General features: G+C 40.8%; 1 protein-coding gene across 2 annotated transcripts in view; it reads right to left on the reverse strand.

The window, feature by feature from the left end:
- Positions 1-9901, reverse strand: part of tpst1 (tyrosylprotein sulfotransferase 1) — a 40652-nt gene extending 30751 nt beyond the window's left edge. The window contains exon 1 of one of the 2 annotated variants that reach the window (XM_084558710.1): positions 9349-9901. The gene's annotated coding sequence lies outside the window, so the exon portion shown is untranslated. The remainder of the gene's footprint in view (positions 1-9348) is intronic. The other variant, XM_084558711.1, reaches the window with a different exon arrangement.
- Between the last annotated feature and the right edge of the window lie 7395 nt (positions 9902-17296).

Here is a 17296-nt window from a genome sequence, read left to right on the forward strand (position 1 = left end):
TCCCAAAATTTAATATTGTGTTTTCAGCTAGGCTAAAACAAAAACAAAAAAAATAAAAAATAACGGCTGCACAGAATGATGAAAACAGATAAGCACCTGACAACTGACAGAAGAGGGTTCAGTAGGAGATCAAAGGAGTCTAGCTGAGCGAGAAATGGTGAGCTGAGAGGTGAGAAACAGCGGTTGGGAGGCGAGAAACATAACAACTGATAAGTCGCTTGAAACCGTCACAGACCAGTCATAGTAAAACAAACTACACGTCACTGCTCATAACATGATTAACCTGAGTTAAAAATGTGAGAAAATTAAATGTAAGAAAGAGACTACAGATATAATGGAAGCCATTATTATTTCTGAATTATTAAAACTCCCTAGACCCATATAACTTCTGCATCTTTCTCAATTTGTGGGTAAATGTATATGTAGTCCAACAAAAAGGATGTCTGCTTTGTGTCAGTACAAGGTTGTTATGTGACATTTGCATCATGTGGTAAGCTACCTTTATTGCTATTACCGTAATTTCCGGACTATAAGCCGCTACTTTTGTCACTTGCTTTGGACCCTGCGGCTTAAACAACGGATATATGGATTTTTACAGTCACCAGGGGCGCACTATCATGGAAGCGCAAGAGTGAGACAGACAGTTCGCGCCAGGTAACGAGAGCAAAACAAACCAAGTGAGCCCAAATGCAGTACGAGAGCTGCTTTTAAGTTAAAGGCGATCGATCTGGCTGAATTTTCTGGTATAGCAGGCTGGTTATTTTGATACAGTAAACGGCCGTGTTACTGCACCTTTACTGCTGTGTTGGCTGTTTTCAAAAAATGCTGGTTATTTTGTTGAGCAGCCGGGTTACTGCACTTTTGCTGCCGTGTTACAGGCAAGCACTTTTAAAAACGAATTAAATTTAGCCATTTAACGTTATTGACTCGTCAAGCGTTGTAAGCTTTGTTTTTTGTTATACTGCACTACGGTACTATGACTGCAGGAAGTGTGCTAGGAGCGCACCGTTGTATTATTTGTGCACTGCATGAATGCGGTTTGTAATGTCAAAGATGTGAAAGTTTGATCGATTGATTGATTGAAAGATTTATTGTGTTTCTCAAATGTAAATAAATGGGACACTTTGCTTTCCAAACAGTCATTTCTGTCCCGACAATCCCCTCCGTGGTAGAAGAAACCCTTACGGTAATTAAACATTAAAACACCATGCGGCTTACAGTTGGGTGCGGCTTATAGTCGGGTGCGGGTTATATATGGAACAATCTGTAGTTTCCCCAAAATTTAGCTGGTGCGGCTTATATTCAGGTGCGCCTTATAGTCCAGAAAATACGGTAACCAGAAATGCATTCCTTTCTTAGTAATTTCTTCAACTGTTTCTCAGTGGATTTTAGAATATATAACTACTATCACAATCAATGAAATGATTGCAAAAATGCAGACATACACCGATCAGCCATAACATTAAAATCACTGACGGGAGAAGTCAATAACATTGACCATCTTGTAAAAATGCAATATTCTGCTGGGAAACTGTTGGACCTGGCATTCATGTGGATGTTACTTAGACATGTACCACCCACCTAGACCAGACCAGACTCCCCCACCCCATTGCAAAGACACTCCTTGATAACAGCAGCCATCCCCAGCAGGATGCAGACTGACAAAGACACACTAAAATGGTTTAGGAACAACTAAAAAAAACATGGAAAAACAGCACAAGGTGTTGACCTGACCTCCAAATTCACTAGATCCCAAACTGATCAAATATCTGTGGGATGCACTGGAACAAGCCTGATCCACAGAGGTCCCTCCCCTCAACACATAGGTCCCAAAGGCCCCCACTAACAACATTCTGTTGCCAGACACCACAGGACACCCTCAGAAGGACCACGTCCATCGTCTGATGAGTCACAACTGTTTTGGAGGCACAAGGGAGACCTACATAATATTAGAAAGGCGGTCAAAATGTCATTTACATTTCTGTCAGAAGCTGATTTGTGTAGCATCACTGCCACACGAGTTAAAACCAGCATTGGAAAAACTTAAGATTAGACATGCAGTCTCCTCAGAGGTGTAGTGTTATGACAGACTGATTGATAACGAAGTGCGGTAGAGATTCAGAGCAGTGTCATGTTACACCTCACACCAGCGCTGAAATGTGTTTGTGTTAAATTAATTGAGGCTCTTTTCTCCTGTTACTGATATTTCATTCTCCTCGCAGGATATTTTTTCGCATTGATCTGTTAGGGGAAGCAGTGGAGCCTGAGGCTGCTCTCCATGGAGTAACGGTGAAACCAAACCACATCAAACACTTAATAACGAGGGCGACTCTGCACTTCACAAAGCCCTGATGTGAAAGGTCTCTGATAATGGTAGGAAAAAGAAAGAATCAGCAGGAAACCGGACATTTCCTCTTGCTTCTCCATCATTTCTGCTCCAATGTTAATTGCTTGATAAGAATGTCCGTCAAGTTAAATGGTTTCTTTGATTAAATGTTCTAATGATTTGCAGATGAATGATCAGTCAATCTGCAAAGCCAGGGGAAAATCAAGTGGACAGAAGCTAAGCAAAATTTGGTACCTCTGTTAACTTTTATGGGAGACAACATGAAATCATGTAGGCAGCTGAGCCCACGTTCATATGTCACTATATTTACCACAACTAGTTTGTTGCTGCGAGTGCAAGTTAATATAGTATAAGCCAAGTCTTTGTTAGACTACATTTAGGATCACACATAATTATTTTATTTATCAATGTTTCTGTCATGAATCTTGTTCAACTAAGCAAGTCATTGTTTGACGTAGAAAATATTTTTTTTAATTCACATTAAATGAAGGAGAGAAATTTAGCGTATCGTCAGACTGGAGAGACTACACCTGTATTTTTTCATTTTAAACTGTTTTTGCGTCACTGTTCAAATCCTGATTCTAAATTGGCGTTAGGTGTGCATGTGAGTGTGAATGGTTGTCTGTCTCTCTGTGTTAACCTGTTCGCTGACAAACTGTTGACTAATTCACTGAAAGTCCACAGTTCACTCCTTCTTAAGTACTCAAAACAAGCCCTGCGACCTAATAACAGCCATCAACATGATGCCATTCATCACGACAGCAGAAGGGACACTAGAGCTGCTTGTATTTTGGCACAAAAAGAGAAACACAGCTTAATCTGTCCAAATATTTTGTCCATTCTTTATTCACACGCTACACAACTGAGGCTTTCATGGTTTTGCCTTCGTACAGGCTCACCAAACGCAGTGCTTATATTATGTGTGAGGAAGGAAGGGAAAAGGAAAGGAAGGAAGAAAATTACACTTGATAAGGAGATTTCAGTAATGACACACTAAATTAACCAATGCAAACTTGAGGAAAGAAGCCAGTCGTTTTAAGTGTGACATTTTACCCTGTTAATGCTGGAGCATATAATAGCTCAGGTTTAGCGCTGCCTTTCAGTGCAGTTATTTAATTAATAAGGGAATATGACAGGACTGCAACAAATATCATTTCATTTATTGTTAAAGTGGCAGAAAGCTCCATCTGCTGCTCCTCTATTTGCCTAAAGGTGGTGCCAAATGGACTGAAGTGCAGTTGAAAGAACTGCAGAACCGACCTTTCATTATTTATTAGATGATAGTAGGCGGGACTGGTACTTCACATCACTGATGGTGTGCTCTTGTTTAGAGAGGGACCATACTTTCCCTGAGGCTGTTGTTTCAGTGCAGTAGTTTTAGCTCATATGATATCATCTAGGCTGTTTGGAATTTGTTTAATGCCCATCATAAAAAAATATAGCTCCACCCAAAACAACATAACTCAAAAGGGAGTGCAAATCCAAAAGAGATACCTAATAAAACCGCCAACATCATCAACTACATTTAGAAGCATGATTTACGATGTTATAGAGACACAAAAGTCCTCACTGTCACCATGACTGTGCAGCCCTGATCTGAAATGGTCATGCTCTTACTGAAAAATGATCCACCCTTTAGTTTCCAGTCTCTTCCAAATCTATGATCATGCACATTTCTGAACTTTCACACAAATGCAGGATCAATCAGCAGGTCCCGGGCCATTAACCTGTCCATGACCTCTTGTCCTCCAGCGGTCATAAATCAGATGTTGTAAACAAACCCAATGAAGGTCCAGCTAGACGCTAGGAGAATAACAGGGAGATAAGACGTGTCTCCAGGCAGGACAGTCTGGTTCTTGTTAATCTGTGCTACTAATTCATTTAATAGAGATTTAAAGCTTTATAACACATCCCTCTGCATTCAGGTATTATCTGCAGGGATTTAAGTGCAAAAGAACCAGAGATAAATGCAAGGATGATTGTCCTTGTCCCCTATTATTTGTACAAACCTTGAGTCAACCTTGGGTTCTAAAGGGATTTAATTTGCTTACGCACCCGTCACATTACTTATGACCTGCAGGATCTTTTGTTGTGTGTTCAGAATGGATGGTGTGCAATTAAAGCGGAGGCAATCTGACATTTCCTCAGACATAGAAAACCAACCCCTCTGGCAAAACTCATCTCCTTTAGTGTTTATATAATCACCGGCCCTGTAGCAACCAACAAATATTTGTCTTATTTGAGGTGTATCATATTCACAGTCAACCTAAATGTTTGCAGCGAATTAATGTGGTGTTTGAATTTTAATGTTATGACTGTGTCCCTTTCTACCAATCACAAGCAAAGAAATAAAGACTAAACATGGGGGGTGGCTGCTTTAATGCAATTTGCAAACAGCATTGTCCAGACCCATAAAGGATATTAAACAGACTCCACTACACCAGGGGTTTCTTGTTCTAAGCAAACAGAGCCACATGCACAAAAGGCTTTAAATGTAAATGTGTTTCAAGTCTCTCAGATGGAACAACATTATAATACACTAGTCTTTCACACTTGTTAAGGACTAGTCCACATTTTTTTCTTTTAACCAACCAAAAAAACCACAGCATTAAAATAGGATGTTTAAGACGAATTCTCATCGAAATTTTGAAAAACACGTAGTGAGCAAGTCCACCAGTGTGGATACCCCATCAAGTAAACAACACAAAGTGTTAAAAACTGACGTTTGGATTGACACTGAATGTGGCCAATCAGAGCGCTTCCTCTGGTTCAGAGAAGCCAATCAGAGGAGATCTGTGCCTACGGCAATGTCAGTAACTTTGTTCAAAACCTTTTGTTGAATAAACCAAGGACTGTGGTTCTACAGCGCTGAGTTGCAATGAGAAGCTGTATTTTATTGTGGAATGAGATGTATGCTAATTGTATTAGCTAATTGTAATTGTCCAATAGCACATGGTTTAAGGAGGAACTTTGAACTGTGTCAATTGTAAATATCAAATGTTACTACTTTTACAGTGGTGCACAGTTGTAATTGCCTTATATAATACAGACTGGAAAAATGTAACTCTAAAGCTTTAAGTAAATGGTCTTATATGGAGCTTTACAGTCACGTCACACATCAACCCATTCGTTAACACAAGCGCATTCACACCAATGTGATTAAACTGCTAACTCTCTGGTTCGTAGACAACCCCCTCTGTTGAGCCAAGCCTAACTCTAGGCTAGGTTAATTTTGAGGAATATTTATTGTAACATTAGAGTGAACATCAAAATTTTGGTCTTACATAACAAGAACAAAGTCTTAAAAGCTTTGTTCTTGTTGTACAACAGAAACAAGATGCCATTTGAATTATAGGTTGATTTTAATCATAGATCAGATTAAGCACTGGTTCCAATCAACCAGTTAGGTCAGATATTTATAGGTCCATACCTCTGTCTTTGTCAAGATTTGTCTTTTGTTAAGCAGGATTGCCGTTACATAAATACAATTTACTGTTTCAGTCACTATGCCAAGTTGCTGGTCACACAAGAGACACAATCGTATGAATATCTATGCAGGCCGCAGACATATTTAGAAATGCATCTTAATAAATTAGTAAGAAATATACTAATATGCAGACGCTTCCACACAGCAGTCACAGAGTGTAGCAGTGATCATTCACATGAATAATAACAATTACTCTGCATTCATTGTATATACAAACTGTACAAACTCCTGGATCATTGTATATGTCTGCTCTTATCCTTTTATTTTTTATTTTATGTTGTACAGATGGATCAAGATTTATTTTTTACACTTATTTAAGTTCTGTGTTTTGTGTGCAAGAGAGCAAACGTTTCCGGAGTCAAATCCCTTGTATGTTCACACATGCTTGGCCAATACAGCTGATTCTGATTCTGATTCTGATTCTGATATTGCATGATGATTTACTGAATGGTTTGATGAGAATGATTGCTGGATGAATCATATGCTGCCAGCTCACGTCTCAAACCAACTGAACACAGTGGAGAGATAAGTTTGACCGATCTTTTCACCAACCACAGTCAAAATCAGGAAGTTTCTTTAGAAAGAATGCTGTTCTTCCCTCCAGACGAGTTCCACGCACTTGGAGAATCACTCAAGCATCTGCAACAGTACTAACACACACTCACCCTGTTAGATTTCTTTTCATTTGTCACCTACTTGGGGATCGGTACTGTCGGTAAATCCAAGTGAGTCTATAGGTCACGTATGCATATTATAAGTAAGTGCACTGCCTCTGCAAAAACATTAAGTTTCCTCTATAGTGAGCCTGTGTGTTACAAGTAGCTCACACAGGAAGTATTCACACATAATAACGCATGCATCTGAATATGCTACTGGCTTCATGCATATTAGCACAATCAATTATAATATTGTCTGTTAAAGCAATGCAACACTCTAATAAATCAACTTTACTTTTGTGGTGCAGTTGACAGCTACAAATGTATACTCAATACCATAATGCAGGGTTATAAATAATCAGCGACACATCAGTAATAAGTAAAGTGACTGGTTCAGATGTAAATCTGATGGTGAATAAACGGTGTGGGTACTTTATTCGTGTGTCTGTGCTAGTTGGGGTGTCTGTGCAATAAATCAGCGGCCCATGTATGCTACGAGCCTGAATAGTTTGCAGGAAAACAAGACACAATCTGGGCCGTCAAGGCCGTCAGAGGAAGATGGTGGAGACAATGTTTTTGTTGTTTCTGTTTTCAGCCTATGGGCTTTAAAAGAAATACATCATACTTTATTGATTTCTTTATTTATCAAGCCACGAAACCCTGAAAAGGCCTATCGCAAAGGTGGCGCCTTTCACTTCTTTGTTTTGGCCGACGAAAAAGACTGAAAGGTATTATGCGTTGTTGCTTGCAAAAAGGCTATTTCCGCATTTTGTCATATCGGTATAATGCTTTTAGTTTAGAGATAATTAGGAAATCTACACAATAACCTTGGTGCTTCTCTGTTCATTATTAATTAAATAGTTATTTGGATCTAAGTCAAACGGTACAACCCAAACCTGCACACTGTCACACTACATTTCCACTAAAAGACCCACAATAAAAGACCCATTCTTTTCCCAAGTCACCAGGGAAACGTGACCAATGTGTGGGAGGTCACCAAACTTGCTGGCTCAGAGCTCAACTCTTTCTGGACAGTTTTCATCACCAGTTGTGTTTTCCGTTTCCCACTGATGGGATTTAAATTCTGCTTCTCAGATGAGTCAGCTGTCCACAAATACAGCAAGGGCTCTGTCCTCAACCACAAATCATCACGAAACCGTGATCCTCTGGTCAAGAGTTGCGCAGTGAGAACAAACAGTGAAGGAGATCTAGTGACGTCAGCATTACTAATCTGGGAAGTTTGATGAATGCGTGCCCCTATGTCCGTAAGTCCTTGAGCAGCCAGCACTCTTTGGAGAAACTTCATAAATACGGACCCCGCTCTGCAGTTGAAAGCCGAGCGGTCAGGCAGCTGCCTGACTGAATGTAATAATTGTGATGCAGCAGCGGGTGTTCTTTTCAGACACGGAAATGAGAGAATAAGTGAGCTGGAGTCCAACTGATCCAGCTCCGCAGCTGTAGAGGCTGAACCACTGAGAGCAGCCAGCTCTGAGCTATATCCTGAATCCAACTGGACTCCAGTCTCTAGCCCCCTCCTCCCCAGACCACCTGCAAACAGCAGATGTGCTCCTGGCTACCAAGACACTCGTACACTATGACCCTTAATAGCCAATGGAAACTGTATTTCCAGCCTTCTGGAACTACTACAAAGCATTTTCTTTAGAAACATTTACCTTTGCAAGACAGAAGGCCAAAATAATGTCTCTAATGTGTGAACCATATATCTTCTATATTTTGCTATTAGTCTAACATCCGCAATATGCAATGGAAGGGAATATAAAGTTAACAGGGGTAACAATGATTGCAATCAGTAATCTGGGACATAGCAGTGGTAAAGTAAAGTGTGATTTCACAGTTTCTGCACCTAACTGACACCATGTCTCTCCGGTCCACACGTGAATGAAGTGCATTTAGCAAAGAAGTGTTTTCATTACTGGTGGAGCTATAACATGTCAAGATTACAACCACGTCTTAATATATGGCTCAGACCACTCTGCATGAGCATGACCAATACGATTATCCCAGGCAGGATCATCTATCTTTTTTTCCACCCTGGCTGCACTCACTGGCCAAAACACTTGCATATGTAACCCCAACACATTCCACTATCCATTACTGCGATACCTAACCTCAAAACCAAACTCTATTAAAAATATATGGCAATTAAACAATGTCTCGTTTATCAGCTAAGGAGCAGAGTTCATGTAAAGTCGATGCAAGGCTCTTCTGGTTATCCTCTTCTGGTTAATTCGGCGTGCGTATCTTAACCACTAAGGCTGCAAATGCACATCCAATGTGAACTTTAGGTTTCGCACAGAGTGCTCGTTACTGCAGCTGTTTATTTAGGGCAGAAAGGGGCGCCGAGGACACGTTTTAAGTTCAATTTAATCGAAACTCGTAGTCCCTGTTCACACAGCCGTGTGCCGAGTGGAGGGGCTGCTTCTTGAGATTCGTAAAATGTCTTCGGCGAGTAACCCAACTAGGTTTTGTCGATAATCAAGGCAGATTTGTGATTCAGTCCCGTGCGACTTTCCCTCGAGGGAGGCACGTAACTGGGCTGTCTGTCAACACACGAGCACCGGCTATAAACGTTATTTCACTGACATGGGTGATAATATCATCCAGAATTCATTTGAAAGCGTTTATGTCTATCGTGCCAAACGCCCGCAATTATGTAACCTCAATTTAGGAGGAAGAGCATAGCTGTGTTGAAGCCAAAGAGAGCGAAATATTACGGTTATTCAAACCCACCCTCCCCAAAAATATGTGAGTTTAATTGTCGCAGCACCAGAGCTAAAGGGAAGGAGTGGGAGAGGGACATTACAACAACACAACAGCGCCCCAAAAAAAAAACCTACCTAATGCTGGGGGTACGTCGCAGGAGACACCGGCATGTCGGTCTGAAAGCCTGTGTCCTATGTCCGGGGCAGTCCTGCCGTTCTCTGGAGTCACTTTCTAGGCATTTTCTGTGTTCACGGACCGTGTGAGTGTCACGGTTGACAGGCTTGTTGCACTGGTGGTCGACTGAAGTGGAGCGAGACGCCGATCAGCCTCCTACAACTGAGCTGCTCGACTGGTGTTGAAAGACGAGCTGTGATTGGTCCAGAAGTCAGAGGGTTGTATGTCAGAGCTGCTGATTGGTTCATACGACAATGGGCGGAACTACAGTAGATTTAAAAGCACAGTACAAGACTATAGACTTATCCCAGGTTTAGATTAGAAGTCAGTGGCCAAAACGTTTCCGTTGATAAAAACATTTTAAATAATATTGCTTGGATAACTAATAATCTAAATGCAGGAGTACATAGCTATGCACCCAAAGTTCCTTCAATCATCACCACTTGACACAAAGATATTTGTTTAAAGTTACTATTAGGCCTGTTCAGACCTTGAATTAAGATCCGATTTTGGCAATCCACAAGTGACCAGCATAAAAGACAGGTGTGAATCCCCCCCAAGATGCAGTGAGTTCGCATTTTAGAGATTCAATCCACATTTGGAGGTAATGCGCTAATTACTGATGCGGCCATATTGATGCATAAAGAGCTGTGTGTGGTTAAATTGCGTATTTTCTCAATTACCTCTGTCTAAATTTACCTTTATTACCAGAGATTATGGAGCATATGGAAGCTCCCCGGGTTGTTGAGTTATAATCTGTGTTTTCTAACATGTGTACCAAAGTCATGACAGACACACAGAAAACAATCCTGCTCATAGATCTGAAACAGCAATAGAGATCCATTAGACACAAAAGCTCTTACAATATTCTACTACACCCTAGATGATGGCGGGGCTTATTTGCACACAGTGATCGACACTGAGATCGGATCTGGAGAGGTGGCTGGAGATGCATTTAGAGATGCATGTTACCGCCAGGTCTGAACACACAAATCTAAAGCTGGTCACTTGCGATCGGATTGCCCAGACTGGATCTAAATGCATGATCTGAACAGGCCTATTGACGGCTGTTGGTCAAGGAAAGGACCTAATTGTTATTGGTTTGTATAAATATACAAAGAGGACGTGAAGAGAAAAATAGCCCTTTACATGAAGCTTATTTGATGATGGATGGCTAAAGCCACATTAAGGCAGGACTGGACCATATGGGTTCTGCATTTCTGTCTTTTTTCATGTTAACTTGATGGCTTATGCTCTGTCATTAGCATCTGGTTAGCTCAGCTGTATTTTAGAATAGCTCCAGCTAAACCAGAACTTGGATGGGGTTTAAAACACAGCTGGGTCCTAAACTGGATTTGAGCTAATGAACCTGCTGAATGCATGCTGCATCCAACAGCCCAATGTTGCCTGTCTGGCAATTTGTTGTAGCAGCCATGCTTAGTGATTATGCCTCATACAGCGTAAGCATATAACTGAGCTAAGGAAGGTCTGGAAACTCGATGGTGTTCAAGACAGACTCCAGCTTTGTACCTCCTTCAGATACCAGTATGGCCCCGTATGGACCTTGCAGAGGATTGGATTGGATTGCATTCTTTCAGCAGTGAACACACAATGCGCCCTGGGACACATTAAGGACCGCCTACTACACAGGGGTGCACTTGCATGAGTGGAGCACTGCAACCCAGTGGCTCTTATCGTATTAGTTGATATTATGATTTAGAGTTGCAAAACTAAATTAGCATACAGTGAACTAAAAGGACCCCGGCTCAAAGAATAGGTAAGACAGAAAGAAAACAAGAGCCAGATTTCATGTTCAGGACTCTGTCAGGATAAATATTTACACCAAAATTACTGTGTGTAAAAAATTTACACACAGTAAGAACTATTCATCCTTCAGACAATGTAAAAAATACTGACCCATCAATGAACTGTATAGTCATTGTTTCTGTGTGCCTGTTCATCATATGTGCTGATGTTTCTTTTGTCTGGCAGGCGAAGCAGCTGCTGCGTCCTATACAGGAGCCAGAAACCCTTCAGTGAGCAAACACAGTTATCTTTGCCTGAAGAGGAAGACCAAGGCAGAGGGACTAAAAGCACATCAGGCCTCAGAGGGTAATCGGGAGGGCAGATCAAGCCTTTCACCAAAAGATTGCGTTTCTATTTCGGAAATATTTCTCACGCCAGTGGAAGCTTTGAAGGAAGCAGAAGAAAAAAGTCGGCCAGTGATCAATGATGCCATTATTGTGGCCGCTCTGGTTTCAGTCACAGCGAACGGTCAGCAGAGATCAGCACTCAGCATCTCCGCCAGGGTTCAAAAGTGCATGTTAACTGATATGAGCCGACACAGAGAAAATTGAGAGAAATTGTTAAAGGTTTGAACAGCTTAGGGTTTTTGAAGGATAATGGTGATGTGCTCATTTCAAAGTAAATTTGTAGATTTGCAGTTTTTTTCTAAATTTGATTTATTTTTTAATTTTATTATCGTTATTTTTTATTTAATTTCATCACCATCTCAAGTACCCTTTAAATTTACATCAATATTAATTCATCTGTTGCCAAATTAAAACTGAGAACAAAGAACATAACCATAATCTTGTTCTAAGTAGCTGTGGTCAAGCAGCAACTTTCCTCATATCAGATGGCTGGACATCTGATATATATTTGAATATTTAATCATATATTGATCCATCCCAACCAGATATACGAACAGTCAATAGAGAGTCGACACCTCACGGCCACTTAATAAGACAACCAGTGTCACACAGCGTTAATTGCAACAACAGCGAGTTTGATATGAAGATGCGGTTTGGCCAAACACTCCTATTTCCCATGAGACTCGTTTACAGCAGAGCAGTAACAATGTACCACGTGGAAATGAATGCTGACATAAGTTCTCTGAGATGTGGGCAGCACAGCAGGCCATTTGACCACTGACAATTTCCCCTTATCTGAATCTGAGATTCCTCACATTCAAGGTGGTAAAAGTCATCATCCATTGCAAAAATAACTCCTGGCACAATGTATCCCCTTAGACACTTACTCCAGGGGCCTGCGGAGTGTGAGACCGGATGGGAGCCATGATAAAATAGGAGGAAATATGTGGCGTCCAACAATGCCAGTCTCCCCCGGGAGGAGGTGCAGAGGTCAAGATGTTGAGGTAAGAAAACACTTATAGAAACTAGCGCAAATGAACAGCATCGGCTACAGTTTGTGGTTTAACCTAAGCTTAACACGAGCACAATTCATTTATTCATTCATCTTCTGTAACCTCTTGTCCTCTAAAGGGTCATGGGGCGGCTGAAGCCTATCCCAGCTGCCATTGGGCGAGAGGCGGGCTACGCCCTGGACAGGTCGACAGAACATGAGCACAATATGCTATGGAAAAGCAAAATGTAGGGTTTTAAAAATTAATAGTATTAAGTGGGTATTAAGGGCTCTGAAAGATAATTCTGAAGTACTTCTAAAGTACTACCCTAGTAATATTTGGCATGGACGGCTTTTATGTGGAAGTATTTTTAATCTGTCATATTTGAACTTTTACTTAAATAAAAGATCTTGACTTTTGGTCTAGTTTAGCAAATCTAATAGAAGAGATGCAGATGCTAAGCTAAGCTAGACATACAGTATCTCACACATTTTGGCAGGTAGAATAGTTTGATGTACACTCACACATTTAAAGTAATAATTCATCATTGTGCCATCTAATAAAAAAGATAAACAGCAGGACGTAGCAAAAACATGTTTTTTTTTTTGTTTTTCATCAATTTCTAAATGTTTTACATACGCTACATCTTGTTAGATATCAAATTAGCATATGCTATCTAGTTAATTCATATTTATGTTGCATTTAAACCACCAGCTAATCCACACTTACATAATGTGTGACAGGTACTTTTTAGACTGGATCACATTTTGCTGGCTAGCAGTCAGTGCTAGCAGTTTCTTCCTACTTCTTCTGTGCAAGCTAGCTAGCTCTCCGACTGTCATATTCAGTTGATGTACAGAGACATGATATTGTTCTAAAGATGGCTGACATTTAATCACAGCTGACAGCAAGTAAGAAACAGTGTCACCCGAAAATGTTTGACTTTGCTGGGTGGCTGATCGTGAACGGCTTCCTAGACATACACGCACGTCATTTTACACATTTCAAGAGGAACTCAGGAAAATGTTCAGCCGTGACACGTACTGCTGGTTCGGACGGCCAGAAGAGCTGCTGTATTCATCAAACTCGGAGGAGGATCGGCCTGAGTTTTCTAGAAAGAATGCAGTCATGACTGACAGAGTAATTTACTCGCCCTTGCCCTAAGTGTGTCTGTGCCACTGTCTGCTGTTTTCCAGCCCTGATTTCTTTTGGCAGAATGTCCCAACAGGGAGCACGCAATGCTGCACTTCTCTAGATGGAACACACAAATATGTTTTTTTATTTATTTATTTTTTTTGACTCAAAAACAACACGCACACTCAGGAGACAAATGCAAGAGGGGGAAGCTGACTGCGCTGAAGGACAAGCTTACTGGAACCAGTAACTCAGAAATGCAAGTGCACTTATTCAGTGATGAAACCCTATACCATTTAGAGGCCCGTCTCCTCTTGATAAAAAATAAAAGAATACAATAATAAAAATGGACTTTTTAGTCACGCTCTGGCATTTTAAAGTGGATAAAAAGTGAAGGGGTCTGAAAAGTTTCTGACTCCACGTGGAGGTTAATCCAGGTCATCAGTAAGATTAAATTAAATTAAATTGTCTCAAATTACATCTTTTGTCGCTTTTGGTCTCGCGCTCACTTGAAAACTACAAAAACTGAAACGAACAATAGCATCACTAATAGATGCAAGTGAGGTGTGGAGTCTGATTCAGTGACAGTTTTGTGCTGCTTTCAGTCACCAAATTAAAGGTTTTCATCTCCATCATTATTATGGTTGAAAAGTAAAAATGTCTCCACTTTTCATTAATTATCATTCATTCATCTATCTATAAATCAAGAAGCGTCTGTGTGTGTGTGTGTGTCTGTCTGTCTGTCTGTCTGTCTGTGGCACGCATATCTCGCGAACCGTTGGCCCGATTGAAACTGGGCAGGTGTCTCGCTACGGGCACGAAGATGTGCATTGCTAAGTTTGACGTTGTTTGGATAAGAAATGTAAAATATATCGGTAAAATAGGTTTTCTCCGCTCTAATATTTCCACTAATCCTCATACACAGCACCTGTAGGCTCCCACTATAGGAATACATACTTCCGACGGGCACTGCACTAGTTAACATTAATTTCTGGAAATGTAAGGTAATTTTGGCAGTATTTTTTTTCTTTTTTCTTTTTTTCTTTTTTTTTACATGGGAACAAATATCTTGGAAAATCAGATCAGATAATATGAAGTACAAATAGATCCACAGCATGGACTTGAGTGCTGCAGCTAATCTGGAGCTTGTGACTTCATATCTGACCTGCCTGTTAGGACAGGCTCCAGCCCAACTTTTTTTCCCTAAGGTTAAATTTAAATTTCTTTGCTCATTCAATTTGGTTGTTCTTATCACTGCACCTTGACACGACCTGACTCAGCCAGCTCTACACGTGGTTTATGCAAAGAAGAATCATATAATCTGTCATTAAATCTGTCTATTTCCTTACAGTCCATGCAAAGTAGAAAAGCTGTCACACAAACAAGAAAAAACTGTCACAGTCAGTGGTACAGAAGTTTTACAGATATTGTTTTTTGTATGAACCACAAGAGATCCATAAAAAAATTCATCATCCTGCTTTAAGAATCAATTAGGGTGTCAAAAAGTACAAGGAAATCGAGCATTGAGCGTGTACTGCAGGCCCCACAAAACAAACACAAACACACAGTACAAAACAAGAACAGTAATACATTGTTGTGAGTCATCTAGTGTTATCTTCTCTCTCATTCATTCAATGCAGCTTGCACGCAACTTGTACTGAATACTTGGACCACACCCATCACTAATCACTAAACTTCAGTTTGATCCCTGCGCACCTGTAAAGGTTTGAGACAACATCACACACGCACACAAATAGCTAATATTGTCAAAATGTGGTCCTGGAGACACTTTCTGTAACAGTCTAACAGCACACAGCTGTTCGTAACACAGGGACACCAACAAAGTACCGACTGAGTACTTGGCAAGTTTTAATATGTCTTGCTGCTTGTGGATTTTAAGCAGCACATATATCAAGCTGCACATATCAGTAATATGGGCTCCACTAAAGTATCCAGCCTCGAAGAATAGGGGTCATATCACTCCCGTTTTAGCATATCTCTTCTGGCTCCCGGCATGTTTTAGAAACGATTTCAAGATCTTGGTGATTACTTTTAAAGCTTTTATTACACCGGCACCATCAGTACCTTCAGATCTTTGGGCAGAAGTCTACTGTCTGACCCAGGGGCCCGGCTGAAAAACAATATTATCATATCCCATTGTTGTAACTACCAAACTGTTTACTAGCAAGCAAAGGGTTGTGGTCTGTTTTAATACATAAAAAAAAAAAAAAAGTACACAGGGACTTGAGATACAGGCTGTTTATTTATATATTAATAAAACCACAATCTTTCTCTAATGAATCCTGCTCTCTGGAGGGAGAGTTAAGTGCTTTCTACCCAACAACCTCCAGGCATGAATTGTCACGATTTAATTTGGTCATAAGCGAAACGAGGTTGTTCCAGCACGGTGAGTAGAGTTTTGCAAATTGAACCTGACTCCAGTTTAGAAGAAAGTACATTGCAATATCTCATCATATTTACCTGGAGATCAAAGTGATTAAAGACAAAATCATTAGTAAATTTACTCAGCTATTAAACCCTATCACATGGCAAATAGTCTTGTATTTAAACAGTGTTGTTTTTTTTTACTTAAAGCGCTTTACCATGTTCACAGTGACACATCTACCCACTCACTCACACAAGATCACACACATTCACACACCAGTGCCAAGCCCTGGGAGCAAATCAAGGGTAGGAGTCTTACTCAAGGAAACTTGAGGCATGTGGCATGTTCTGGGGTTAAAACCGCCAACCCTCTGGTTCATAGACAACCCACTCTGCCGACTGAGCCACAGCTACCTACAGTTATCCCAATAACATTATGAACTTCGTTGGTTTTGGTGTGAGATAAGCCATCAAACTCATGGATCTGTTTCACCGATTGGACTTTATCAACCGTAATTTATAATCTCACCAGTTGAAGTAGCACGCCATTACACCAAGCCACTGGTGTTTGGTTGAGTTGGGGTCTGTGAACGTTGAAAAGTTTTACTAAGAACGAGAGATCTTACACCCAGATGTGTCCAGGTATAAATGAGTGAACAACACTCCTCTCTCATGGTGATCTACCATGAAGTAATACTGTATCTGATGTGTGCAAACATCAACTGTAGTTCACCTGTGTCCTATAATGCCGAACAGATGCCAGGTTCGTATGATGGTTTCACTTCACCCCAAACTGCAAAAGTTTTTAACTTACTCACATATTTTGCTGCCTCTGTTATGTTCTCACCCATTTTCCAAAGTTCACAAAAGTCCTGCAGCATTAGCTGTTTGACCTGGATCAAATGGAGCCAATGTAAACAAATCAAGAGAGGCCATGTGCAGACTGTGCCGTTTGACCAAAGCAGCACATCTGAAGTCGTGATTCTTTCCTCCAGAACCCCCCGAGGCTTTCCTGTCCAAAACAAGCAGCTCCCTTCGGCAGCTTACCAATTAGCAGCGGTGCATGTGTACGGATTACTCAACAGCCCCTGCCAGCAAAGGAAGCCAGAAATGAGAGCAGGAGTTCTTGGCCTAGATACCCAACTATTCAAATTCTAACAAGGTGAAGTGGCATGCATACAAAAGAAAGGCAAAAGCAGCCTTTGTCTCCAAGCTCTTTGCCTTCCAAGGGACAAGGGAGAAAG

Source organism: Chelon labrosus, assembly GCF_963514085.1.
Source record: "Chelon labrosus genome assembly, chromosome: 13".
In the NCBI taxonomy this organism is placed as follows: Eukaryota; Metazoa; Chordata; class Actinopteri; order Mugiliformes; family Mugilidae; genus Chelon; species Chelon labrosus.